The sequence below is a fragment of the Musca autumnalis genome, unplaced genomic scaffold (assembly GCF_047663935.1).
Source record: "Musca autumnalis isolate F117 unplaced genomic scaffold, ASM4766393v1 scaffold_3, whole genome shotgun sequence".
NCBI classification, from domain to species: Eukaryota; Metazoa; Arthropoda; class Insecta; order Diptera; family Muscidae; genus Musca; species Musca autumnalis.
The window spans coordinates 9658074-9685637 of NW_027411866.1; the positions used below are offsets into that span (position 1 = coordinate 9658074).

General features: G+C 31.2%; 1 protein-coding gene and 1 long non-coding RNA gene across 7 annotated transcripts in view; both read right to left on the reverse strand.

The window, feature by feature from the left end:
• The window catches only part of DAAM (disheveled-associated activator of morphogenesis-like protein), a 290481-nt gene that overhangs the window by 41290 nt on the left and 221627 nt on the right, over positions 1 to 27564 (reverse strand). The window lies entirely within an intron of this gene.
• LOC141400116 (uncharacterized) lies at positions 13581 to 14285 on the reverse strand. The gene is made up of 3 exons (XR_012412083.1): positions 14155 to 14285; positions 13769 to 13825; positions 13581 to 13710 (listed from the first exon to the last, which is right to left on the reverse strand). It is a non-coding gene; the product is annotated as an uncharacterized lncRNA (long non-coding RNA).

Here is a 27564-nt window from a genome sequence, read left to right on the forward strand (position 1 = left end):
GTTAGCTGAATTCATTTTTCTACAGAAAAAGTTAGCTGAATTGATTTTTTATAGAAAATTTTCCTAAACGGACTTTTTCTGTACGAAAAGTTAGCTGAATTGACTTTTTCTATAGAAAAAGTTAGCTGAATTGACTTTTCCTATAGGAAAAGTTAGCTGAATTGCCTTTTCTATGAAAAAAGTTAGCTGAATTGACTTCTTCGGTAAGAAAACTGAATTTTCTATAGAAAAATTTAGGTGAATTTACTTTTTCTATAGAAAAAGTTAGCTGAATTAATTTTGCTAAAGAAAAAGTTAGCTGAATTGATTTTTTATAGAAAAAGTTAGCTAAATTGAATTTTTCTGTACAAAAAGTTAGTTGAATTGACGTCTTCTATATGAAAAGTTAGCTGAATTGCCTTTTTCTATAGCATACGTTAGCTGAATTGACTTTCTCTATAGAAAAAGTTAGATGAATTAATTTTTCTATAGAAAAAGTTTGTTGAATTAATTTTTCTACAGAAAAAGTTAGCAGAATTAATTTTTCTACAGCAAAAGTTAGCTCAATTGACTTTTTCTGTAGAAAAAGTTCGCTGAATTGACTTTTTCTATATGAAAATTTGGCTGAATTGCCTATTTCTACAGAAAAAGTTAGCTGAATTGTTTTTATTTTATAGAAAATTTTCCTAAACGGACTTTTTCTGTACGAAAAGTTAGCTAAATTGCCTGTTTCTATAGGAGAAGTTAGCTGAATTGACTTTTTCTATAGGAAAAGTTAGCTGAATTGACTTTTTCGGTAAGAAAAGTTAGCTGAATTGCCATTTTCTATAGGAAAAATTAGCTGAATTGTCTCTTTCTATAGAAAAAGTTAGCTGAATTGAATTTTTTATAGAAAACCCTAGCTGAATTGACTTTTTTATAGAAAAACCTAGCTGAATTCACTTTCACTTTAGAAAAACATCAGAATTTGTATTTTTTGCCATAGCAAAAGCACTCCCAGTTGTCATTTCTGTTTGAAAATATATAAGTTTTTCCATTTTCCTCAACGAAAGTGAATGCCACTATTAGCCGACTTTCTTTCCAGGGTCATATGTTAATGCATTGTGGGTTGGGTTGGCTGTTAAAGCGTGTTAGTGATTTTATGGTCACATTTTACAACTGTCATTAGCGTTTTTTAATGTGGCAAGTGTCATTGTTTAGCCTTGGAAATCATAAACATTGAAAGAAAAGCATTTAAATTGCACTCGGTCGGTTTAGCTGACTGACTGACTAACCCAGTTGCATGACATTGTAACAAATTCTAAATATGACATAATGTCACGTTAGCCATCATCATCATGGCATATCATAATTTAATTATGTGAACAGGGAGGGAGGGGTTTTGGGGGTCAAAGTTTAACAAAAAACAAACCTCGCCATTTGCACTTGATTTGTTATCTTCAAAAAAGAAGTTTAAGTTTTTATGGCTTCATTTAATTAGCCTCTAACTAACTTCTTTGGAGGGCAGGAAATTAAAATAGTACATACGCACATTTCTCTAGAAAGCTTTTATCATGTTCTCTCTTTTTTGTTTGGACTTTGTTATCTAGCAATCAAAATCACGTAATTGTAGCACTAAACTGTGATGCAATGCCAACTGGTATTATGTAAAATGAAATATTTCTAGAGCACTGGCACCAAACAGCTGATGGCCAACTTCCATTAGAGGAGTATGGGTCAGCAGTAACAGCAGCAGTTGTGTTTTGAGTTTTTGTTTAAACTTATCAACAATTATCAAACATGTTCTAAATCACAAACTAAGTAAGCCACTGATTCACCGCCATGTACGGGCCTTACTTACTGCAATGATGGTCTTCGCCATAGCTGGTTTTCAATACGATTTTCCAATTTCAAATACTAAAGTCTATTGAAAAAACAAAAAACCAGCAGACATTGACTGAGTGAGAAGGCATGCAAATAATGCAACCATGCTTTAGAAAAAAAATGAAGCCACTCAGATATTCTAAACATGTGGTGGCTCTTAGGAAAAAAAGAAGACCAACCATAGCCAACAAATGAAGACTTAGAAGTTAATAGGCAAATTTGATGGACAGACAGACGGACTAGCCGGCATGGTCACTTAGCAAGTTATTGTTAATCTGACCATAAACACACTTCTACATTGTTGTTGTTCTCTAACGTGTACATTTGTCCGTAGTAGATTAAGAAGTGTTCATGCATACTTCAACACCAACCAATACCAACACGCTGGATGAATTTTAATTTATTACAACAAGTAGGCAAATGTTAAGCCAGGTTTTTTTTATTATTTTTGTTTAACTCAATTGCCTTCATATTTCAAAACTGTTGTTGTAGAATTTTTGCAACATTGTTTTTCTTGTTGTTTATTTATTTTTTATTCAAATTATTTTGCTTTAAAAGTTAAGCCTAATTGAATACTGCTCTACTTGTAGCGGTCTATGATGGTGTTTGGCCAAACTAGATTCATATCTTCTTAGCGATCTTAAAAAGATATTGCAAACGCTGATAGGAACAAGACAAGATAGAATAACAGAAAACAATTGCGGAATGTTTTAAGAAAAAAAAAAAACACTGACTGTACCATAACTAAAATTCTGCTAACATTATTCTATAGGAAAAGTTAATTCAGTCAATTTGCTATAACATTTTTTATTCAGCCAACCTTTTTTATAGTAAAAGTCAATTCAGCCAATATTTTCTATTGAAAAAGTCAATTCAGAGAATTTATTCTATAGAAAAAGTAAGTTCAGCGATTTTTTCTATAGAAAAAGTCAACTCAGCTAACTTTTTCTTTAGAAAAAGTCAATTCGGCGAACGTTTTCTGTAGAACAAATCAATTCAGAAATCTTTTTCAATAGAAAAAGTCAATTTCGCTAACGTTTTTTGACCAAAAATGTCAATTCAGCGAACTTTCTCAATAGAAAAAGTCAATTCAGCGAACATTTTTTAGAGAAAAAGTCAATTCAGCAAACTTTTTCTATAGAAGAAGTCAATTCAGCGAACTTTTCCCATAGAAAAATCTATTCAGCAAACTTTTTCTATAGAAACATTCAATTAAGCCAATTACTTATATATAAAAATTCAATTCAGCGAAATGTGTCTATATTAAATGTCAATTCAGCGAACTTTTCCCGCAGAAAAGGTCAATTAACAGAATTTTTTTTTATAGAAACAGTTAATTCAGCGTACTTTTTAAATAGATAAAGTCAATTCGGTGAAGTTTTTCTGTAGAATAAGCCAATTTAGCGGCCTTTTTCTGTGGATGAAGTCAATTTAGCGAACTTTTCTATAGGAGAAGTCAATTCAGCGAGTCTTTTCTTTAGCAAACGTCAATTCAGCGAACTTTTTCTATAGGAAAAGTCAATTCAGCGAACTTTTTCTATAGGAAAAGTCAATTCAGCGAACTTTTCCATAGAAAATGTCTATTTAGCTAACTTTTTCTGTAGAAAAAGTCAATTCATCTAACTTTTTCTATAAGAAAAGTCAATTCAACGAGTTTTTATACCCTCAGCCTTTAGGCTATGAAGGGTATATACACTTTCATACGGGCAAAATGTGCCTCATCGAAATAATGGTTTTAGACCCCAAGTATGTTTGGACGAAATGTGTTTCAGACAATTTGGAGTTGATTGAGCAATGTCCGTCCGTCTGTCTGTCTGTCTGGCTGGCTGGAGCGCACGATAACTCTCGAACGGATAAACCGATTCGGTTCAAATTTTGGCTTTCGTAATATTTTACCCAAACTTAGTTTAAGTTCGAAGATGAGCTATATCGGTCCACTCCTTCGGGTACCTCCCCCACAAAAGTTCGAAAATGTTCGGAAAATTTGTGCGCACGATAACTCTTGAAGGGAGTAACCGATTTGGTCCATACTTTGCCCATCGTAGAGCGTGTACCAGACTTAGATAAGGTTTCAATATGGACTCAATCGGTCCACTTCTTGGGGTACCTCCCACACAAAATTTCGGAAAAGTTCAGTTTAGGGCCAGCTCTCGAATCGCTTTGATTTTTGTTTTAGCAGCTTGTATTCACTGCCCTCCATACGACGGTACAAGTTTCAGCAGGGGCAAAACCATACTTCCCGAGAGAATAGCCTGAAAGTTGCAAAAAAACCCTATGACACCGTGTGAGGTGGTTGAAGCGCAAGATAACTCTCGAACGGAACTGCCGATTCGGTCCAAAATCTGGCCTTAGTAATATTTTGTCCAAACATAGTTTAAGTTTGAAGATAAGCCATATCGGTCCACTCTTTCAGGTACCTCCCCCACAACAGTTCCAAAATGTTCGGAAAAATTGTTCGTACGGTAACTCTTGAAGGTAGTTGCCAAATTGGTCTATACTTTACACATCCTAATACATCTACCAGATATAGATCAGGTTCAAATATGGACTATATTTGTCCACTCCATCCCGTACCTCCCACACAAAATTTCGGATAAGTTCACTTTAAGACCTGCTATCGAATCACTTTGATTTTTGTTGAGACAACTTGCATTCGTTGCCTCAATTACGATGGTAAAAGTTTTTTAGGGGCAAGTCCATACTTCTTGAGCAAACAGCCTGAAGAGTGTAAAAACATCCTAAGGCACCATATGTTGTGGCTGGAGATCCACTTCCATAACGGTCAATGTTGATCATTCCTTTTAGTATCTCCTCCGCAAAACTTTTGAAATTTAATCCTAATCAACATTGTTGTCGGTTCAAATATCCAAAATTTTTAAAACCCCCTAAATACATACGTATTTTGGGAAAAAATTTTTTAATATACACATGCTGAGGGTATATCTCTGTCGGCAAAGCCGACTGATACTTTTTTACTTGTTTCTTTAGCAAACGTCAATTCAGCGAACTTCTTCTATAGAAGCAGTCTATTCAGCAAACTTTTTATAAAAAAACGTCAATTCAGCGAACTTCTTCTATAGAAACAGTCAATTCAGGGAACTTCTTCTATAGAAACAGTCAATTCAGCGAACTTTTCTATAAAAACGTCAATTCAGCGAACTTTTTCTATAGAAAAAGATAATTCTGCGAGCTTTTTCTATAAAAAAAGTCAACTCAACAAACTTTTTCTATAGAAAAAAGTCAATTCAGCTAACTTCTTCTATAGAAAAAGTCAATTCAGCGATTTTTTTCCATAGAAAATGTCTATTCAGGTAACTTTTTCTTTAGAAAAAGTCAATTCAGCTAAAATTTTCTTTAGAAAAAGTCAATTCAGCTAACATTTTCTTTAGAAAAAGTCAATTCAGCTAACATTATCTTTAGAAAAAGTCAATTCAGATAACTTTTTCTATAGAAAAACTCAATTCAGCGAACTTTTGCCATAGAAAATGTCTATTCAGCTAACGTTTTCTTTAGAAAAAGTCAATTCAGCTAACATTTTCTTGAGAAAAAGTCAATTCAGCTAACTTTTTCTACGGAAAAATGCAATTCAGCCCACATTTTTTACGGAAAAAGTCAAGTCAGCTAACATTTTTTTTTAGAAAAAGTCAATTCAGCTAACTTTTTCTATAGAAAAGTAAATTCAGCGAACTTTTTCCATAGAAAAAGTCAATTCAGCTAACTTTTTCTATAGAAAAAGTCAATTCATCTAACTTTTTTCATAGAAAATGTCTACTCAGCTAACTTTTTCTTTAGAAAAAGTCAATTCAGCTAACATTTTCTTTAGAAAAAGTCAATTCAGCTAACTTTTTCTATAGAAAAAGTCAATTCAGCGAACTTTTTCCATAGAAAATGTCTATTCAGCTAACTTTTTCTTTAGAAAAAGTCAATTCAGCTAACATTTTTTTACGGAAAAAGTCAATTTTGCTAAATTTGTCTAAAGAAAAAGACAATTCAGCCAACTTTTTCTCTATAAAAACTCAATTCAGCGAACTTTTCCGTAGAGAAAGTCAATTCAGCTAACGTTTAGTTAGAAAAACATTCAATTCAGTTAACGTTTTAAAAAGAAGAACACGATTCATCTTAGTGTTGGAAAATCTCTAATTGACTAAGTTTTTCTATACGAGACACAAGTCAGGCTGGTTTTCTTTAGAAAGACTGAATTCCGTGAAATCGATTCAGCAAAGTTCTTCTATTTGAAAAAACTCAATTCAGCAACATCTTTCTATTAAAAATTGAATTCAGCTTTTTTTTCAAAGAAAACACCTATTCAGCGGGATTGTTATTAAGAAAAACTTAGTTTCTGCTTAGTTTTTCTATATTCAAATATAATTCAGTTAACATTTTCTAAAAAAATACTCAATTCAGCTAGTCCTTTTTTTAAAAAACTCAATTCAGCTAACGTTTACTAGGGAAACAACTGAATTCAGCTAACTTTTTCTTTGGACAAATGCAATTCAGCTGAGATTTTCTAAAGCAAAACTCAATTCAACAAGCATTTTTTTTTTGAAAAAAAAAATCAATTCTGCTAAGGTTTTTCGGAGAAACATCTTAATTAACATTTCCTAATGAAAAACCAATTCAACGATGTTTTTTTGGGAAAAAACTCAATTCAGCTTGCATTTTCCATTTAAAAACTCAATTCAGCTAACCTTAGAAAACCCAATTTAGACAACTTTTTTATGTCCAACTGCAATTAAAGAAAAACTCGATTCAGCAAAGCTTTTCAATAGAAAAAAACTCAATTCAGCGACATTTTTCTATTAAAAATTTAATTCAGCTGTTTTTTTCCAAAGAAAACACCAATTCAGCGGGGTTGTTTTTAAGAAAAACTCAATTCAGCTGGCAGTGTCTTACAAAAATTGTTATTTCTGCTTAATTTTTTTATATTTAAATACAATTCAGCTGAAATATTTTTAAAGAAATACTCAATTAAGCTTGCTTTTTCTTTGAAAAATTCTATTCAGCTAACGTTTTCTGGTGAAAGAACTGAAATGTTCTACATAAAAACTCAATTCAGCTAGAATTTTCTGAGAAAAACTCAATTCAGCTAATGTTTTCTAGTTGAAAAACTGATTTCAGCAATCATTTTCTTTGGACAAATGCAATTCAGCTGAAATGTTCTACATGAAATCTCAATTTAGCTAGAATTTTCTTTGAAATTCTCAATTCAGCTAATGTTTTCTAGTGAACAAAACTGATTTCAGCAATCTTTTTCTTTGGACAAATGCAATTCAGCTGACATTTTCAAATGAAAAAGGCAATTCAGCTAGATTTTTCTATTGAAAAACTCATATCAGCCAACTGTTAAAAAAAACTGTTTTACACAATTTTTTCTATGTTCAAATGTTCAAATTTTTGGAAAAAAAAAACATAATTCAGCTAACGTTTCCTGGAGGAAAAACTGAGTTCAGTTGACTTTTTCGTTGGACAAATGCAATTCAGCTAACATTTTCCAATGAAAAATCCAATTAAGCGAAGTTTTTTTAAGAAAACTTGCAGCTGGCTTTTTCTTTGGAAAAACTCTATTCAGCTAACCTTTGAAAACTATTTAAAAACTCAATTCAGCTAGCATTTTCTTTGATAAAATCAATCAAAAAACTCAATTCAGCTAGCATTTTCTTTGATAAAATCAATTCAGCTAACGTTGTTTTAGAGAAAAACTGATTTTAGCCATCTCTTCCTATAGGAAAAATTCAATTCAGCTAACTTTTTCTATAGAAAATGGCAATTCAGCTAACATTTTCTATTGAAAAACTCAATTCATTTAGCTATAATTTTCCATGGCAAAATGCAGTTCTTTATTTTTTTCTAATATTCCTTAAAAAGCTTTTCATATTTTCCCAACCATTTATTATTTTCCATTACATTTGACCTTATTTTCATGCTTCTTTCGTAACAAATTGTCAACAAAAGAATCTCATTTGATGACATTCATACTCATCGTACATTGTCTACAATGTTGGCTACATAACAATAATGGAGAAGAACATAATTCCATTAATGTCTAATTCGAACAATAGGAAACTAATTTTTGGAGTATTGATGTCAAGAAGATGGGAATTGCATCTTTATCGCATTTCTTAAATGGAAAATCATTTCGAGTTGTTCCGTTTCTTTTGGCTTCGAGAAAATTTTCCAACAATTTTCTATGGTTTTCTTATTGCAACAAAGTATGATTGAAAATACTTTTTCTCAGTCAATGGCCATTAGATATGATGGACGGGATGGATGGAGATGGATGACAGATGCATTGAATTGTCTGGCCAGCCATTTGTGGGCTTTTGCTTAGTCAGCTTTTGTGGATGGGTATCCAAAGACCATTCACTACTCACATTAGATATTTCTTCAATGAATGAAGTATTGGTAGAGAGATGGAGAGAGATAGAGAGAGTGTGTGTGTGTGAATGCATTTTCCATGCTCTTGTCATATTTTTCTTTCTTTCTTTTGAGGAGTGTTTGCAGTCTATTATGTGCAACATAATTGCTTGCCTACACGAATGCTGATGCACAAGTGGGCCAAAGGGGTGCTTGCTCCAAGCAATAGACCCTAATGATGGTAAACTGTGGCCATTAAGTAGTACTCCCTCTAAGCCACAACAATATTGTTTTAATATGAGACTTAGACAATTGGAAATGGGTTAATAGCTTTTCATTTGTTCTGCTTATTTGCTGCAGTGCCGCTATTGGGGGAAATGATAAACGTTTAACTTTAGAATGACTTTTAGAAGTTCAAAACAAAGCAAAAGATGAGAAAGTGATTGAAAATAAGATAATACTGAAATGCAATTAGTAGTGCAAGGAAAGTAATAATGGATTATTAATAGTTTTTGGAAACAAGAATCCAAAATTTTGTTGGGAGATGAAAGTGAGTCGGAGAGCATATTTAGAAGCTTTCTGCCGTTAGTGGCAATTAAAATTTCACTAAAAATAGACATTCAATTTGTTAACAAAACTAGGTTAACCTTGAAAACAAAAGAGAAACACTCGAACCCACATACAAACGTATTTCCGAACAATTTGTCATGGCATTCTGTTTGAGCTGCCACAAAATTGCTTCATTACGATGGTTGGGTTCTTAATGGTAGAGTTTATGCGGATGTTTGGCAATAAAAATAAAGCAAGCGTATCACCTAAGTTAATACCGACAGACAGACACACGTTCGCTATGAATTGATTCAGCGACTTTTGTATTACAATGAGAATTCAGTTTTACTTCAAAATTATTTTTTGTTTTTTTTTTTTTTCAAAGAATAAACGGATTTGACTGAAGCTGGTTTGAGATTTTCCTCTGAAAAATTTCATTTTCATAAAAAAGGTTTGCTGAATTATGGTTTTCTTTAGGAAAATTTAGCTGAAATGACTTCCTGGAGAAAAACTTGAATACTTGGATTTTTTCCATAGGACAAGGGATTTTTAATAAAAAGTTGGTCGAATTTATTTTTTATTCAGAAAATTGGCCGAATTAAATTTTACTAAAGAAAATGTTAGCTGAATTGAATTGAACTTTTAATAGAAAATCTTATCTGAATTGACTTTTCTATAGGACTTTTCGCTGAATTGAAATGTTCTATTCAAAAGTTCGCTGAATTGAACTTTTCTACACAAAAAGTTCGTTGAATTAACATTTTTGTAAAGAAAATGTTTGCTGAACTTACTTTTTCTACAGAAAATGCTAGCTGAATTGAGTTTTTCTATTGAAAAGTTCGCTGAATTGACCTTTTCTGCAGAAAAAATTCGTTGAATTAATATTTTTGTATAGAAAAAGTTTGCTGAATGGACTTTTGCTATAGAAACTGTTGGCTGAATTGACTTTTTATGCAAAAAAGTTAGCTGAATTGACTTTTTATGCAAAAAAGAAAATTGAATTGACATTTTCTACAGCAAGAGTTAGCTGAATTTCCTTTTTCTATAGAAAATGCTAGCTGAATTGAGTTTTTCTATTGAAAAGTTCGCAGAATTCTACTTTTCTGCAGAAAAAGTTCTTTGAATTCACATTTTTGTATGTAAAAAGTTTGCTGAATTGACTTTTTCTATAGAAACTGTTAGCTGAATTGACATTTTATGCAAAAAAGTTAGCTGAATTGACTTTTTATGCAAAAAATATAGCTGAATTTACATTTTCTATAGCAAGAGTTAGCTGAATTGACTTTTTCTAGAGAAAAAATTTGCTGAATTGACTTTTTCTATTGAAAAGTTCGCTGAAATGACCTTTTCTACAAAAAACGTTCGTCGAATTAATATTTTTGTATAGAAAAACTTTGCTGAATTGACTTTTTCTATAGAAACTGTTAACTGAATTGACTTTTTATGCAAAAAAAGTTAGCTGAATTGACTTTTTCTACAGAAAATGCTAGCTGAATTGACTTTTTCTATAGAAAAAATTAGCTGAATTGACTTTTTCGATTGAAAACATCGCTGAATTGACCTTTTCTGCAGAAAACGTCCGTTGAATTCACATTTTTGTATGGAAAAAGTTTGCTGAATTGACTTTTTCTACAGAAAATGCTAGCTGAATTGACTTTTTCTAGAGGAAAACTTTACTGACGCGACTTTTTTATATAAATAATTAGCTGAATTGACTTTTCATGTATAAAAAGTTGTTTAATTGACTTTTTCTAAGGAAAAGGTTAGCTGAATAGACACATTCTATATAAAATGATTGCTGAATTAACTTTTCCTATAGAAAAACTTAGAATAATCGATTTTTTTCTATGAAAACATTTAGCTGAATTAATTTTTTCTACAGAAACAGTTTGCTGAATTGACCTTTTTTGAATAAAAAATTATTTTATTGACTTTTTCTGAAGAAAAACATAGTTCGTTGTTCGTTCGTTGAATTAACATTTTGGTATAGAAAATGTTTGCTTAATTTACTTTTTCTACAGAAAATGCTAGCTGAATTGAGTATTTCTATTGAAAAGTTCGCAGAATTCAACTTTTCTGCAGAAAAGGTTCGTTGAATTCACATTTTTGTATCGAAAAAGTTTGCTGAATTGACTTTTTCTATAGAAACTGTTAGCTGAATTGACTTTTTATGAAAAAAAGATAGCTGAATTGACATTTTCTACAGCAAGAGTTAGCTGAATTGACTTTTTCTATAGAAACAAAATTAGCTAAATCGACTTTTTCGATTGAAAACTTCGCTGAATTGACATTTTCTACAGAAAGCATTCGTTGAATTCACATTTTTGTACGGAAGAAGTTGGCTGAATTGAGTTTTTCTACAGAAAATGCTAGCTGAATTGAGTTTTTCTATTGAAAAGTTCGCAGAATTCAACTTTTCTGCAGAAAAGTTCATTGAATTCGCATTTTTGTATGAAAAAAGTTTGCTGAATTGACTTTTTCTATAGAAACGGTTAGCTGAATTGACTTTTTATGCAAAAAAGATAGCTGAGTTGACATTTTCTGTAGCAAGAGATAGCTGAATTGACTTTTTCTGCAGAAAAAATTAGCTGAATTGAATTTTTCTATTGAAAACATCGCTGAATTGACTTTTTCTACAGAAAACGTTCATTGAATTCACATTTTTGTACGGAAAAAGTTTGCTGAATTGATTTTTTCAATATAAAATGTTTGCTGAATTGAATTTATCTATAGAAAAGTAAGCTGAATTGGCTTTTTCTGTAGAATATGTTAACTGAATTGATTTTTATATTGAAAAGGTTAGCTGAATTGATATTTTTATAGAAAAAGTTAACTGAATTGTCTTTGTCTTCAGAAAATGCCTGCTGAATTGACTTGGTCTTTAGAAAAGTTGGCTGAATTGAATTTTTCTATAGAAATATTAGCTGAATTGACCTTTTGTATAGAAAATGATAATTTATTTTTCATTTTCATTTTTAACAGAAAAAAATCGCTGAAATGACATTTTCGATAGAAAAAGTTAGCTGAATTGACGTTTTCTATAGAAAAAGTTAGCTGAATTGACTTTTTTCATAGAAAAAGTTAGCTGAATTGACATTTTCTACAAAAAAAGTTAGTTGAATTGACTTTTTCTATAGAAAAATTTAGCTGAATTGACTTTTTCTATAGAAAAGTTTAGCTGAATATACTTTTTCCCGAGAAAACGTTCGCTGAATTGACTTATTCTTTAGAAAAAGTTAGATGGATTGATTTTTCTATAGAAAAAGTTAGGTGTATTGAATTTGTCTAGAGAAACGTAAGCTGAATTTACCTTTTTTTATAGAATATGTTAACTGATTTGACATTTTCTATAGAAAAAGTTAGCTGAATTGACCTTTTATATAGAAAAATATAGCTGAATTGACTTTTTCTATAGAAACTGTTAACTGAATTGACTATTTCTATAAAAAGATTAGCTGAATTGACTCTTCCTATAGAAAAAGTTAGCTGAATTGACTCTTTCTATAGAAAATGTTAGATGAATTGTCTGTTTCTATAGAAAAAGTTAGCTGAATTGACTTTTTTATGGAAAAAGTTAACTGAATTGACTCTTCCTATAGAAAAATTTAGCTGAATTGAACTTTTCTAAGAAAATGGTAGTTTAATTTTCATTTTCAACAGAAAAAAATCGCCGAAATTACATTTTCGATAGAAAAAGTTAGCTGAATTGACTTTTTCTATAGAAAAAGCTAGCTGAATTGACTTTTTCTATAGAAAAAGTTAGTTGAATTGACCTTTCGTATAAAAAAAGTTTGATGAATTGACTTTTTCTGTAGAATATGTTATTTGAATTGACTTTTTCTATAGAAAAGGTTAGCTGAATATACTTTTTCCAGAGACAAAGTTCGCTGATTTGACTTGTTCTTTGGGAAAAGTTAGCTGAATTGAATTTATCTAGAGAAAAGTAAGTTGAATTGACCTTTTCTATAGAGTATGTTAACTGATTTGACATTTGCAATAGAAAAAGTTAGCTAAATTGTCATTTTCAATAGAAAAAATTCGATGAAATGAATTTTTCTATGGAAAAAGTTAGCTGAATTGACTTTTTCTATAGAATATGTTAGCTGAATTGACTTTTGCTATAGAAAAAGTTAGCTGAATTGACTTTTGCAACAGAAAAAGTTAGCTGAATTGTCATTTTCAATAGAAAAAAATTCGCTGAATTTATTTTCGCTATAGAAAAAGTTAGCTGAATTGACTTTTTCTATGGAAAAAGTTAGCTGAATTGATTTTTGCTATAGAAAAAGTGAGCTGAATTGACTTTTCTGTAGGGAAAGTTTACAGAAATGGCTTTTTCAATATAAAATGTTTGCTTTCTGAAGAATTAGTCGGCTGAATAGCATTTAAGCACAGAAAAACTTTCTAGATTTGCCTTTTCCATAGAAAATGCAATCTTAGTGAACGTTTTATTATGAAAAAGTTAGCTGAACTGGTTTTTTCTAATATAATTTGTTATATTTCCCTTTGGTGTTTCTCTAAAGTGCATTCAGCTCCATATAATAATGACTTCATTGGATTAGCAGATCAACAAAGATCTCCAAAGAATTTTTTAATGGTCTTTAAAATGATTTTGATGTACAAAAGATAATAGGAGCAACAACAAAAACTACAGTCATGTGGTATTAAATAACAAATAGTTTATGATTTATAAATCAAACCTTTAGACCACAGTGGAAGTGGTGGTGATGGTGGTGCTGTACGATGATCGCCCCCATTGGTGATTTTTGCTGCTATTGTTGGTGGCTTGGCAGCAAATTCTAACCTCTTGGTAGAAAAATACAACAAACAAAACAAAATGTCTTTCAAGTAATCGCTGAATGCCAAACAAAATGAAAAACGATATTTTGACATTTCAAACAAAACAGCTTATAAACGACATTTGTTTAGAATGTTGGTGGAGTGGGGTAGGTAGTTGGTGGCTAAAAGCTAAGTAAATGCTGATGATTAACCAAAATTTGTTCAACAAATGAGATATCTAACAAACCAATCGCCACAAAAAAGAAGTTATTGTTTGAGGTGATGAAATAATTGGAACACATACCTGTAAAGAGAAGAGGAAGAAGAAAAAATATTAATTTTTTGTGGAACTCAATTATTAAGCACAGCAGGTTATAAAAAGTGAGACAAATAATTTGTCATAATTTCTTAAAATTACTATTGGGAATTCTTAAAGCTCAAAAGCAATCACAAGTAATTCGATCAATCGTCAAGGCTAAAGTGTGTTTGGTTTTTGATTTAATTTTTTGAAAATTGTTTTGTGATTTGTTAAACGATCTTTGAAACAGCAGGAAGTAAAGATAAAATCTTTGCCAGCGTTTCTTTACTAAGGCTACTCAAATTTCAATCGAAACCATAACGAAAAGTATTTACCGTTCAATTGCCCACAAAACGGTTAGGCAGTTCATTAGTTCAGACATAAAGACACAGAAACCACTTCTTGAAAAAAGGGCCTTGCTTATTTGTTAACCACAATCGTCGTTAGAGCTATTAATTGCAAGGAAGGAAGTGCGGATTGTTGGTTTTTTAAGGTCTCTTGACTATTTTGAAGAAAACAAACAAATTGTTGTATCTAAATAAAAGTTAATTGAAGTTAGCTCCACTCGGACCCACATCCAAAACCAATTAAATGCTTCAAATTTATAACAAAGAATTATTATGGCATAATAATTGATGGCTTGGTGGGGGTGAGGTTTTGCTTAACTTAACTGGTTTTGAATTTGTCGTCGCACTAATTATTTTAACAAGTTTTGCACTTAACGAGATCGTAAACAAAATATAAACCACATACATTATTTGCAAATAAACAGTAGCTGAATTAAATTTTTTGGTATAGAAATGATAGCTGAATGTACATTATTATAGGAGAAGATTGCTGAACTAAAAAAAAAAACAGTGAGATATTCCTCTTTTCTATAGAAAACGTTACCTGAATTGACCTTTTCTATAGATAAGGTTAGCTGAATTGACATTTTCACGAGAAAAATTTAGCTGAATGGACATTTTCACGAGAAAAAGTTAGCTGCATTGACTTTTTCTATTGAAAAAGTTACCTGAATTGACTTTTTCTATAGAAAATGTTTGCTGGATTGACTTTTTCTATAGAAAAGGTTAGCTGAATTGACATTTTACGAGAAAAAGTTAGCTGCATTAACGTTTTCTATAGAAAAATTTAGCTGAATTGACTTTTTCTATAGAAAAAGTTAGCTGAATTGACTGTTTTCTATAGAAAAAGGTAGCTGGGTTGACTTTTTCTATAGAAAAATTTAGCTGAATTGACTTTTTCTATACAAAAAGTTAGCTGAATTGACTTTTTCTATAGAAAAAGTTAGCTGAATTGATTTTGGTATAAAAAAAAGTTAGCTGAAATGACTTTTTCTATAGAAAACGTTAGCTGAATTGACTTTTTCTATAGAAAAAGTTAGCTGAATTGAGTTTTTCTATATAAAAGGTTAGCTGAATTGACATTTTCACGAGAAAATGTTAGATGCATTGATGTTTTCTATAGAAAAACTTAGCTGAATTGACTTTTTCTAAAGAAAAAGTTAGCTGAATTGACTGTTTTCTATAGAAAAAGGTAGCTGGATTGACTTTTTCTATTGCAAAAGTAAACTGCATTGAGTTTTTCTATAGAAAAAGTTAGCTGAATTGACTTTTTCTATAGCAAAAGTTAGCTGAATTGACTTTTTCTATAGAAAACGTTAGCTGAATTGACTTTTTCTATAGAAAAAGTTAGCTGAATTGAATTTTTCTATGGAAAAAGTTAGCTGGATTGACTTTTTCTATAGAAAAAGGTAGCTGGATTGACTTTTTCTATAGAAAAATTTAGCTGAATTGACTTTTTCTATACAAAAAGTTAGCTGAATTGACTTTTTATATAGAAAACGTTAGCTGAATTGACTTTTTCTATAGAAAAAGTTAGCTGAATTGACATTTTCACGAGAAAATGTTAGCTGCATTGCCGTTTTCTATAGAAAAAGTTAGCTGATTTGAGTTTTTCTATAGAAAAAGTTGGCTATATTTACTTTTTTATAGAAAAAGCTTGGAAAAATTCACTTTTTCTATGGAATAATTTCGCTGACTTTATTTTTTCTGTGGAAAAAGTGTACTGAATTGACTTTTTCTACAGAAAAGTAGATATGAATAGACTTTTCGCATAGAAAAAGATAGCTGAATTGTTTTTCTATATAGAAAAATTTAGCTGAATTGGCTTTTCCTATAGACAAATTTGGCTAACTGGACTTTTCCTATAAAAGAAGTTTGCTGAATTGGTTTTTTATAGACAAAGTTTGCTGAATTGACTTTTTCGATTGACTATTTTTACTGAAAAAGTTGGCTGAAATGATTTTTTCTTCAAACACAGTGGCTGAATTGTTTCCCATTGAAAAAATGGCTGTATTGACATGTTCACAAGAAAAAGTTTGCAGAATTGACTTTTTTTGAAGAAAAGGTTAGCTGAATTGACTTTTTCTATAGAAAAAGTTAAGCTTTTTATGGAAAAAGCTTACTGAGTTTATTTTTCTATAGAAGATGTTAGCTGAATTGAGATTTCTATAGAAGAAGTTAGCTGAATTGATTTTGCTATAGAAAAAGTTAGCTGAATTTAGTTTCTCTATAGAAAAATTGGGCTGAATAGAGTTGTCCTATTGAAAAGTTAACTAAATTGACTTTTTTACAGGAAAGGTTAGCTGAATTAAATTTTTCTTAGAACAAGTTAGCTGAATTAACTTTTTCTATAGAAAAAGTTAGCTGAAATAACTTTTGCTAAAGAAAGTGTTGGCCGAATTGACTTTTTCTTTAGAAAAAATACTTAAATTGATGTTTTCTATGGAAAAAGCTTAAAAGCTGAATTAACTTTTCTTATAGAAAAAGTTAGCTGAATTGACTTTTTCTATAAAAAAGTTTTTCTTTAAAAATGTTAGTTGAATTGGATTTTTCTATAGAAATGGTTTGCTGAATTAAATTTTTCTATAGAAAGAGTTAATTGAGTTGACATTTTCTTTAGAAAACCTTGGCTGAATTGATTTTTCTTATGAAACATTTGGCTGAATATCCATAGAAAAAGTACGCTGAATTGCCTTTTTCTATATAAAAGGTTAGCTGAATATAATTTTTCTATAGGAAAAAATTAGCTGAACAGATTTTTTTATAAAAAAATAACTGAATTTAATTTTTCCATAAAGAAAGTTAGCTGAATTGGTTTTTTTCAGAAAAAGTTAGCTGAATAGAATTCTTCTATAGCAAAATTGTCTGAAAATTTAGCTGAATGTGTGTGTCTAGAAAAATTACCTTCCTCTATAGAAAAATCACTAGCTGAATAAGGATTTTGTTTGATCGAATACCTCCTGAACGTTTTTTCAGTACCAATTTCGGGTGAAATTTTATTTTTGTGTTTAATGACATCACCACTCTTAATAGGAAACTCAATGGGTGAGAATATAAATCAATTCTCAGTCACCAGCCATGTTTATGATCTCATAATTGTTCTCATAATAGTTGTTGTTTAATTAGCACTCTACTAATTATATATTAAAGTTCTGACATTCTATGTTCTTCATAAATATCTAGAAATTAATTTAGAATGCGGAACAAAGTTCCAAACTGAAAAAAACAAAATTTTTTAACTAGAAAATCGCCAATTACAAAATAAAACAAAGCCAAACACTCAATTTTTACTGGCACTTGTTTCAGTGAAACAAACAAACAAACAAATAATTATAGAAGAATGAAACGGCAATGACAAGAAGGAGCAAAAACGAACTAAAACAAATAACACCACCACCAGCCGCAGCAAGAGTTGGCACAGAAAAATGAAAACAACTGGTTGTCACTTCGAAAAAAAATGAGATCCAAAACAAAACAAAAAAAGTTATGTTTAAGCCCAGCCAGTTAACAATAATTGTGGAAATGTGTTCCATAATAGATATGTGTGTATGTCCGTCTGTAAAACAACGTTCTATGAACAAACATGCAATAGATAGACAGAACCACCAGCAACAGCAAATTATTAAAAGCACGTTAAGTTTAGTTGTCGTTTCTAATGTTCAAACACCACGAACTCTATTTTCAGGCACGCACATACTGCGGCTGTTACATAGGGGTGAGGCATGAGAACTTTTTGCAATGATTTAGCCAAAGGTGTAGAGCTATTTGAACAGTTAGAACGGGAAGTTTACGTAGGTTAAGAACAAGTCATTAAAACTTTAAAATAATTTTAAAACAGTTGGCTGAATGTGTTTTTTCTCTAAAAAAGTTAGCTGAATTGACCTTGTCTTTGGAAAAAGTTAGCTAATTGATTTCTTCTATAGATAAAGTTAGCTGAATTAAATGTTTTATTAAGAAAAAGTGGACGGAATTGTCTTTTCCTATAGAAAAAGTTAGCTGAATTCACTTTTAGTATAGAAAATTAGCTGAATTGACTTTTTCTGTGGAAAAAGTTAGCTGAATAGATTTGTTCTGTAGAAAAATTTAACTGAATAGAGTTTGCCTCTGGAAAAAGTTAGCTGAAGTGACTTTCTCTATAGAAAAAGATTGCTGAATTTACAATTTCTCTAGAAAAAATTGGCATAATTGTGTGTTTTTATGAAAAAAGTTGCCTTAATTGACTTTTTTCGTGGAAAATGTTAATGTTTCTGTAGCTGTATTGACTTTTTGCGTAGAAAAAGTTAGCTGAATTGTTCTTTTTTCATAAAAACAGGTAGCTGAATTGGGTTTTCTTATAGAAAAGGCCAGCTGAATTGAATTTTTCTACAGAAAAAGCTAGCTGAATTCACATTATCTATAGAAAATGTTAGTTGAATTGACTTTGTCTATGGAAAACGTTAGCTGAATTGGCTTTTACTATAGAAAAGGTTAGCTGCATTTACTTTTTGTATAGAAAAAGTTAGCTGAATTGATTTTTTCTGTAGAAGGGATTGGCTGAATTAATTTTTTCTATAGAAGTTAGCTGAATTGCCTTTTTCCATAGAAAAATGTTAGCTGAATTGATTTTTTCTATGGAAAAAGTTTCCTGAATTGGATTTTCTTCAGAAAACTTACCTGAATTGACGTTTTCCATACAAAAAGATAGCTTAATTGGCTTTTTTCTATAAAAAGTAAGCTGAATTGAAAGTTAGCTGAGTAGATTTTTTCTATAGAAAAAGTTAGCTGAATTGACTTTTTTGACAGGAAAACTTACTGAATTGACTTTTTCCATAGAATAAGATATCTGAATTGACTTTTTCTATAGAAAAAGTTAGCTTAATTGACTTTTTCCATGGAAAAAGTTAGTTGAATTGACTTTTTCCATAGAAAAAGTTAGCTGAATTGCCTTTTACTGTAGAAAAGGCCAGCTGAGTTGATATTATCTACAGAAAATGTTAGTTGAATTTACTTTTTCTATAGAAAACGTTAGCTGAATTGACATTTTCTGTAGAAAAAATTAGCTGGATTGACTTTTTCTGTGGAAAAAGTTAGCTGAATTGATTTCTTCCATAGAAAAAGTTAGCAGAATTTACTTTTTCTATAGAAAAAGTTAGCTGAAATGACTTTTTCTGTAGAAGGGATTGGCTGAATTAGTTTTTTCTATAGAAGAAGTTAGCTGAATTGACTTTTTCCATAGAAAAATGTTAGCTGAATGATTTTTTTCTTTAGAAACAGTTTGCTGAATTGACTTTTTATGTAGAAAAAGTTGGCTGAATTGACTTTTTCTATAGAAAAAGTTAGCTTTGGCTTTTACTATAGAGAAGGTTAGCTGCATTTACTTTTTCAATAGAAAAAGCAAGCTGAATTGATGTTTTCTGTATAAGCAATTGGCTGAATTTATTTTTTATATAAAAGAAGTTAGCTGAATTGACTTTTTCCATAGAAAAATGTTAGTTGAATTGACTTTTTCTATAGAAAAAGTTAGCTGAATTGACTTTTTCTATAGAAAAAGTTAGCTGAATTGACTTTTTTATAGAAAAAGTTAGCTGAATTGACTTTTTCGATAGAAAAAGTTAGCTGAATTGACCTTTTCTATAGAAAAAGTTAGCTGAATTGACTTTTTCTATTGAAAAGTTGACTGAATTGGATTTTTCTACAGAAAAGTTACCTGAATTGACTTTTTATACCCTCAGCCTTTAGGCTAAAGATACGACCAAAAATGTGCCTCATCGAAATAATGATTTTAGACCCCAAGTATGTTTGTACGATATCCGTTTCAGACAATTTTGAGTAGATCTAGCAATGTCCGTCCGTCTGTCTGTCTATCTGTCTGTCGGTCTGGCTGGCTGGTGCGCACGATAACTCTCGAACGGATCTGCCGATTCGGTCCAACATTTGGCTTTCGTAATATTTTGTCTAAACTTAGTTCCAGTTCAAAGATGGATAATATCGGTCCACTCCTTCCGGTACCTCCCCCACAGAAGTTCGAAAATGTTCGGAAAATGTGTGCGTACGATAACTCTTGAAGGAAGTAACCGATTTGGTCCATACTTTGCACAATATGAAATTTCTACCAGACTTAGATGAGGTTCCAATATGGACTCAATCGGTAAACTCCTTCGAGTACCTCCCACACAACATTTCGGAAAAGTTCAGTTTAGGACCTGCTCTCGAATCGCCTTGGTTTTTGTTGTACCATCTTGTATTCACTGTCGCCTATACGAAGGTACAAGTTTCCTCAGGGGCAAGTCCGTACTTCCTGAAAAAATAGCCTGAAAGTTGAAAAACAAACCCTATGACACCATGTTTATGGGTGGAAGCGCAAGATAATTCTCGAACGGAAATGCCGGTTCCTGCCAAAATTTGGCCTTCGTAATATTGTTTCCAAACTTAGTTTAAGTTCGTAGATAAGCCATATCGGTCCACTCCTTCAGGTACCTACCCCACAAAAGTTCAAAAATATTCGGAAAAATTGTGGGCACGATAACTCTTGATGGGAGTGACCGATTTTGTCCATACTTTACACATTCTCATAATATCTGCCAGATAAGACCTGCTATTGAATCACTTTGATTTTTGTTGAAGCAACTTACATTCGCTGCCTCTATTTCGATGGTAAAAGTTGTTTCAGGGGCAAGTCCATACTTCTTGAGAAAACAGCCCGAAGGGTGTAAAAACCCTCTATGGCACCCCATGGTCTGTGTCGGTCAATTCCTTTAAGTACCTTTTCCGCAAAATTTTTGAACTTTAATCCTAATCAACATTTTTTTCGGTTCATACGACCAAAATTTTTTTGTGACAAAAGTGTTTCAATTTGCACAAGCTGAGGGTGTATCTCTGTCGGCAAAGCCGACTGATATTTTTTTTACTTGTCTATATAAAAATATAGCTTAATTGGCTTTTTTTATAAAAAGTTAGCTGAATTGAAAGTTAGCTGAGTTAATTTGTTCTATAAAAAAGTTAGCTGAGTTGATTTCTTCAATAGCAAATGTTAGCAGAATTTACAGTTTCCATAGAAAAAGTTGGCTGAATCGGTTGGTTTCTAGAAAGAGTTGGCAGAGTTTACTCTTTCTCTAGAAAAAGTTGACTGAATTGTCTGTTTCTATAGAAAAAGTTAGGTGAATAGACCTTTTCCATTGTCTATTTCTATGGTAAAGTTGGTCAAATTGTCTGTTTCTTTAGACAATTTAGCTGAATTGCACATTTTTCGTCTAATAAGCTGGTTGCATAGAATTGACCATAGCTGAATGTGGTTTCCCACAACCGAATGTCTCAAACTCATGTGTCACAGTGTATAATATCTCTATAAATTCTATAAATTGTTCTTTATGTGTTTTGTTTCAATTTCCTTGCAGTTTAGCCTTTGTACCCGTAGTTATGGTGATATTTTACTGGCATATTAAGAAGTCACACACACAAAAACCAACATATTTTAGTTGATTGTTTTTTTTTTTTACTTCATATAAATGATATTTATTATATTTATGAGCATAGATTTGTTTCAACAATTACAAAGTGTTTTTTGTGTGTTTTCATTTAGCTGGTGGCTATGATGTCTGTGACGTGTTTTTTTCCCTCAGCTAAATGGCATTAGTCTTAGATAGATATTTAGAATAGTCTGACTTAGTGACTGATATCTTTAATGGCAAGAAAGAACAGAATAGACAGACATGAACTGAACAGGTTGTTTGTCGCTATTTTCTTTGTTTGTTTGTTATTGGTGCTGCTATTAAAACTCAATAGCACCAAGCTTCTTGGATCAAGGTAAACATTTTATAAATGTAAATTATATGCCAAGTTAATTGAACATTAAACGGCAAAGAGTTTTTGTTCATTTTTGTGATATATTGTAACATTCCTTACGTAAATAGTTTAGTGACACTTTCGTTAGTTTATTGCAATGCATTAAAATTGTGAGGGTCCGCAACAACTTGCCTGAGGACGTACCAAAACCATTTATGGTGGTTTGTTCTAAAAAATTACGTGTAAAAAACTGGATTTTAATTTATAATCTTAATTGGAGGTGTTTTTTTGTTATTAAAGTGGTTTGAAAGTCTATTGTGTAATATGGGGAACAAAGTTTGAAACTCAACTCAATTTTAAATAGAACGAGTTAAGTGTAAGTGGGCAGCTACAAATGCATTGTTTTAGTCATTTTGAGTTATAGCCTAAATGTCCCCGAAAACTTTATTTTAAGCGGCTGGTGTCAATGATGATTTTTTTCTACATCGAATTTCATTATACGTCACCAACCAAATGAAATTCATAGCTATAATATTTATCAATGAAATAACGGTTCCAAATAGGTCACAAAAAACAAATAAAAATAATTATTTATTTCGTACATTTTCCTATGTTCGGACAGTGTGCCAAAATCTACAACAAATCTTCATTGTAGAAGAAAGATACCAATGGAAGAAATATTCTACATCAGATTTCAATATGGGTCACCGAACAAATGAAGTCTGTAAATATTACCCGTAGTAGTGAAACATCGACTACAACATAGATATTTAAAATAAATTTATATTTGGGGTTCTTTAGATTTTTTGATGTGAGACCAAAAATGTCCTGTAAGAAAACGGCGTAGGTGATTGATGTCAATGGAAGAAATATTCCACTCTAAATTTCACTATAGGTCTCCGAACTTAAGGAATATATTGCAAGCATATATAGCAATGAAATATCAACTCAAATTGGCTAATTTTCAAAATATTTTTTTTTATTTTTGTAACTTTTCTTTTCTAAAAGAAGGTACAATGGCCCTTAATACTACGCGGTAGGTCGTTAGTGTCAATGAAAGGAATATTCTACATACAATTCTATTATTAGCTATCGAACATAAGAAGTCGGTATATATCCTATATAGCAGTAAAATATCAGTAACATCATGGGTATGTTTTAAAAGTATTTAACTTTGTACAAATTTCAATAAGGGACCTTGATGTCCCACAATACTACATCGTAGATGATTTATGTCAAAGGAAGAAATCTTCTTCATTGGATTTCACTATAGGCCAACGAACATAAGAAATCTGTATATAGCGTTTTTATGAATGAAATATGAGTTGCAATTGGAGTATTTAAAAATATAATTATTTGTTTGGTTAAATTAGTACTTTTTTCAATGAGAGCTCAAAATGTCCCACAATACTTCATTGTAGGAGGTTGCCGTCAATGGAAGAAATAATCTACATAAAATTTCGCTATAGACCTCCGAACACAAGGAATCTGTATCTAACATATATATCAATAAAATATCGGATCCAATTTGGGTACTTTTCAAATGAATAATTTTTGACAATTTTCCTAGTTTTTTTCAATGTGAAGCTAAAAGAACCCTCAAAACTACAACGTAGGTGGTTGGTGTTAACGAAAGAAATATTCTACATAAAATTTCACTATTGGTCTTCGAACAAAAGAAATCTGTATATAACATTTATAACAGTAAAATATCACCTCTAATTTGGGTGTTATTACAAATAATTTGTTTTTTGGTTAATTTAAAAATTTTTTAATGTGATGCCAAAATGTCCCGCAATACTACGCCGTAGGATGTTGGGGTGTCAATGAAATAAATATTCTATATAAGATTTCACTATGGGTCACCGAACAAAAGAAATCTGTATTTAACTTATGTAATAGTTAAATATCAGCTCTAATTTGGATGCATTTAAAAATAATTCCGTTTTTTGTAAATTTCGCGATATTTTCGTCCTTTAAATGAATCCCACACAATACTTCACTCTAGGAAAAAGTTGCCAAAGGGAAGAATATTCTGTATCAAATTCCACTAAGGGTCGATCATGGAAAATCGGCAGATATCATATATAGCAACGGGTAAACAGTTCGAAGTGAGTTTTTTCAAAAATAAATTATTTTAGCAATATTTTCGTTCTCCAAATGTTCTGGGTCTGGAATCTCCCACAATACTTCACCCTAGGGGAAAGTTCCCAAAGGGAAAAATACTCCTCATCAAATTCCATTATGGGTCACTGAACATGAAAAATAGGTAGATAACATGTATAGCAATAAAAAATCAGTTCGAACTTAAATATTTCCAAAATAAATTATTTTTGTGAAATTTTCGTACTTTAATCGATTTAGGGCTAGAATCTCCCACAACACTTCACTCTAGGGGAAGGTTCCCAAAGGGACAAATATTCTACATCAAATTCCACTATGGGTCACTGAACATGAAAAATCGGTAAATAACATATATAGCAATTGAAAATCAGCTCCAAGGTAGGTCTTTCATGAATGAATTATTTTAGTGATATTTTTGTCCTTTAAACGACTTGGGGCTAGAATCTCCCACAATACTCAACTCTAGAGGGAAGTTCCCAAAGGAAAGAATATTCTATATCAAATTCCACTAATGGTCATTGAACATGGAAAATCGGCAGATAAAATATAAAGCAACGGAAAATCAGTTCTAAGTTAGTTTTTTTCAAAAATAAATTATTTTAGCGATATTTTCGTCCTCCAAACCTCTTGGGGCTGGAATCTCCCACAATACTTCACCCTAGGGCGAAGCTCCCAAAGGGAAAAATACTCCTCATCAAATTCCACTATGGATCACTGATCATGAAAAATCGGTAGATAACATGTATAGCAATAAAAAATCAGTTCGAATTTAAATATTTCCAAAATAAATTATTTTTGTGAAATTTTCGTACTTTAATCGACTTAGGGCTAGAATCTCCCGCAATACTCGACTCTAGAGGGAAGTTCTCAAAGGGAAAAATATTCTACATCAAATTCCACTATGGGTCACTGAACATGAAAAATCGGAAGATAACATATTTTGCTATGAAAAACCAGCACCAAACTATGTATTTTAAAAATAAATAATTTTCGTGATGTGTTCCTGCTTTATTCCACTTGGGGGCAAAATGTCTCACAATCCCCCATTTTTGGGGGAAGTTCCCAAAGGGAAAAAAATTCAACATCAAATTTTACTATAGGTTACAAAACAAAATAAATCTGTAAATTCCATATGGAATAACGATAACATGTTGGACATGTACAAATGTCAAAAATTTTTGGGTAATTTTGTGACTTGGGACCAAAATGTCCCACAACCCTTGATTTTAGGGGCACATTCTCAAAGAATAAAATATTCTTCACCCCATTTCACTACAGGTCTGGGAATAAAATAAACCTGTAGCTATAATACATATCAATGAAATTTAAATAACTATTTGGGTTTAAAAAGTTTTGATTTTCTTGGCTTTCGCTCCATAAAAAGAAATAAATTCCTCCTGAGAAATCATAATTTTCAACACCAGTATTTCCCACTGATCCCACTCTCTTCCCCAACAAAATTATTATGCCTAGATTGCAACAAGCCATAAATTTCACTATTTAATTGTTTTTATTAAAATCAAAGTCACGTTCTTTTGCCCGATTACAACATAATTCATGAAGAAGTAAAAAATTCCCATTGAACTTTCTTTAGAAGTCAAGGCGAAAGTTTATGTCACCACACACAATTTTTTTGGTTTGGAGGGACGTGATCAAGAGCTAGGCAAATTATCATTTCACCCTCGTTTTGTATGAAAATGTGTGTGTCCAAAATCCCCCAAAATCAATGTGGTGATCATCATCATCACCATCGTTGACGTTGTCTTTGGCTTTGAAAATGAAAGTGAAATTAAAATAAAATTTGAATTTAAATAAATTACAAATGGTCAACATCAAGACCCCCCACCCCTCCCCTCCCGAAAAAAACACAAAACTAATTGTAAATGTCTATGATAGCCAGGCAAATAAATATTTATTTTTTGTACAAAGCCTCCATGAATTTGGGAGTAGTAAGACAATACCCATTTATTTGCTGTATGGACGGACGCTTCAGTCAAATCGATAATATGTGGTGTGGCAGTGGTGTACAAGATGTTGGTTTAAATTTGTTATAGGCGTTATGGTTTGGTTTCCGTTTGGATTTGAGTTGTGTGTTTTGTTTGGTAAAGTTTAAGCCTGCCATAATCAAATGTGAGTGTCATAGTCACTTGTTATTATTTGTTTTTAAAGTTATGAATGTTTTTTGCATTGCATTGCTGTTGGTAAAATTCAAGTTTACATGATTTGAAAACTTCACTTGTTGAATAGTTTTTTTTGGCGTTTTTATATAATTTTTGTTGGCCATCTTTTTTCTTGGCGTTTTGTCTGTGGCATTTTCCACTTGGTTTTTTTATTGATGAGGGTCACCACAAGTCATTGAAATCTAGCCGGCCAAAAAACAAGTATTCAAGAAAAATATTTTAGGAAAACGTGACATAAAGTTTACCATATTTTATTTTATTATAAATTTATTTTAAGTCTTTTTTAGGCTGAGTGTTGTTAAATAAAATTAATGATATTGTCATGGAAAATGCTAAATGGGCATTAAAAGCATGCGTATTTTTAGAGATATATACTTAAGCTACAGTAATTATTTCAAAGGTGACCTATATTAAAATTTGATAAAGAATATTTTTTGTTTCGACAGTAGCTCTCTAGAATGCAGTCTTGGAAGAGAATCTACCACATTTCTGGAAAATACCAAAATTATTAAAAAAACGTTGTTTATAGAGAACCGCAAACTTATGCTGATATTTTATTAATAAATATCACTCCAATAGATTTCATTTATTTGGAGACTTATGCTGAAATTTGGTGTAGAGTATTTTTCCATTGATACCCTACTCCTAAAGTGATGTATAATGGTAGAATTTGCCTAAAACTCAAAAAGGTATGTACAATGAAACCGTATAAAAGTGATTAGTTAGTTATAAACTCAAAATTGGCAACGATATTTTGGCCATTTATATTTAGATATACATATTTCACTTGTTCGGTGACTGATAGTGGAATTTAGTGTAGAGTATTTCTTCCATTGGTACCCTCCTCCTAAAGTGATGTATAGTGCTTGAAATTGCCACTGACTCCAAAAAAGTGCAAAAATGACCTAATTGAAGTTGTTTGTTAAAAACCTCCAAATTGGTTACTGATATTTTGTGCATATATAGAAGAGCTGTATATTTCAATTGTTTGGTGACTTATAGTGAAATTTTGTGTAGAATATTTCACCCATTAAAACCCTCCGTCTAAAGTGAAGTATAGTGCTTGAAATTGCCACTAACTCAACAAAAGGTACAAACATTAACTAATTAAAGTTGTTGGTTTAAAATCCCCAAATTGCTGCTGATATTTTGTGGATATATAGAAGAGCTGTATATTTCAGTTGTTCAGTGACTTATAGTGAAATTTTGTGTAGAATATATCATCCATTAAAACCCTCCGCCTAAAGTGAAATTAAGTGCTTGAAAATGCCACTAACTCAGAAAAGGTACAAAAATTAATTAATTAAAGTTGTTGGTTAAAACCCCCCAAATT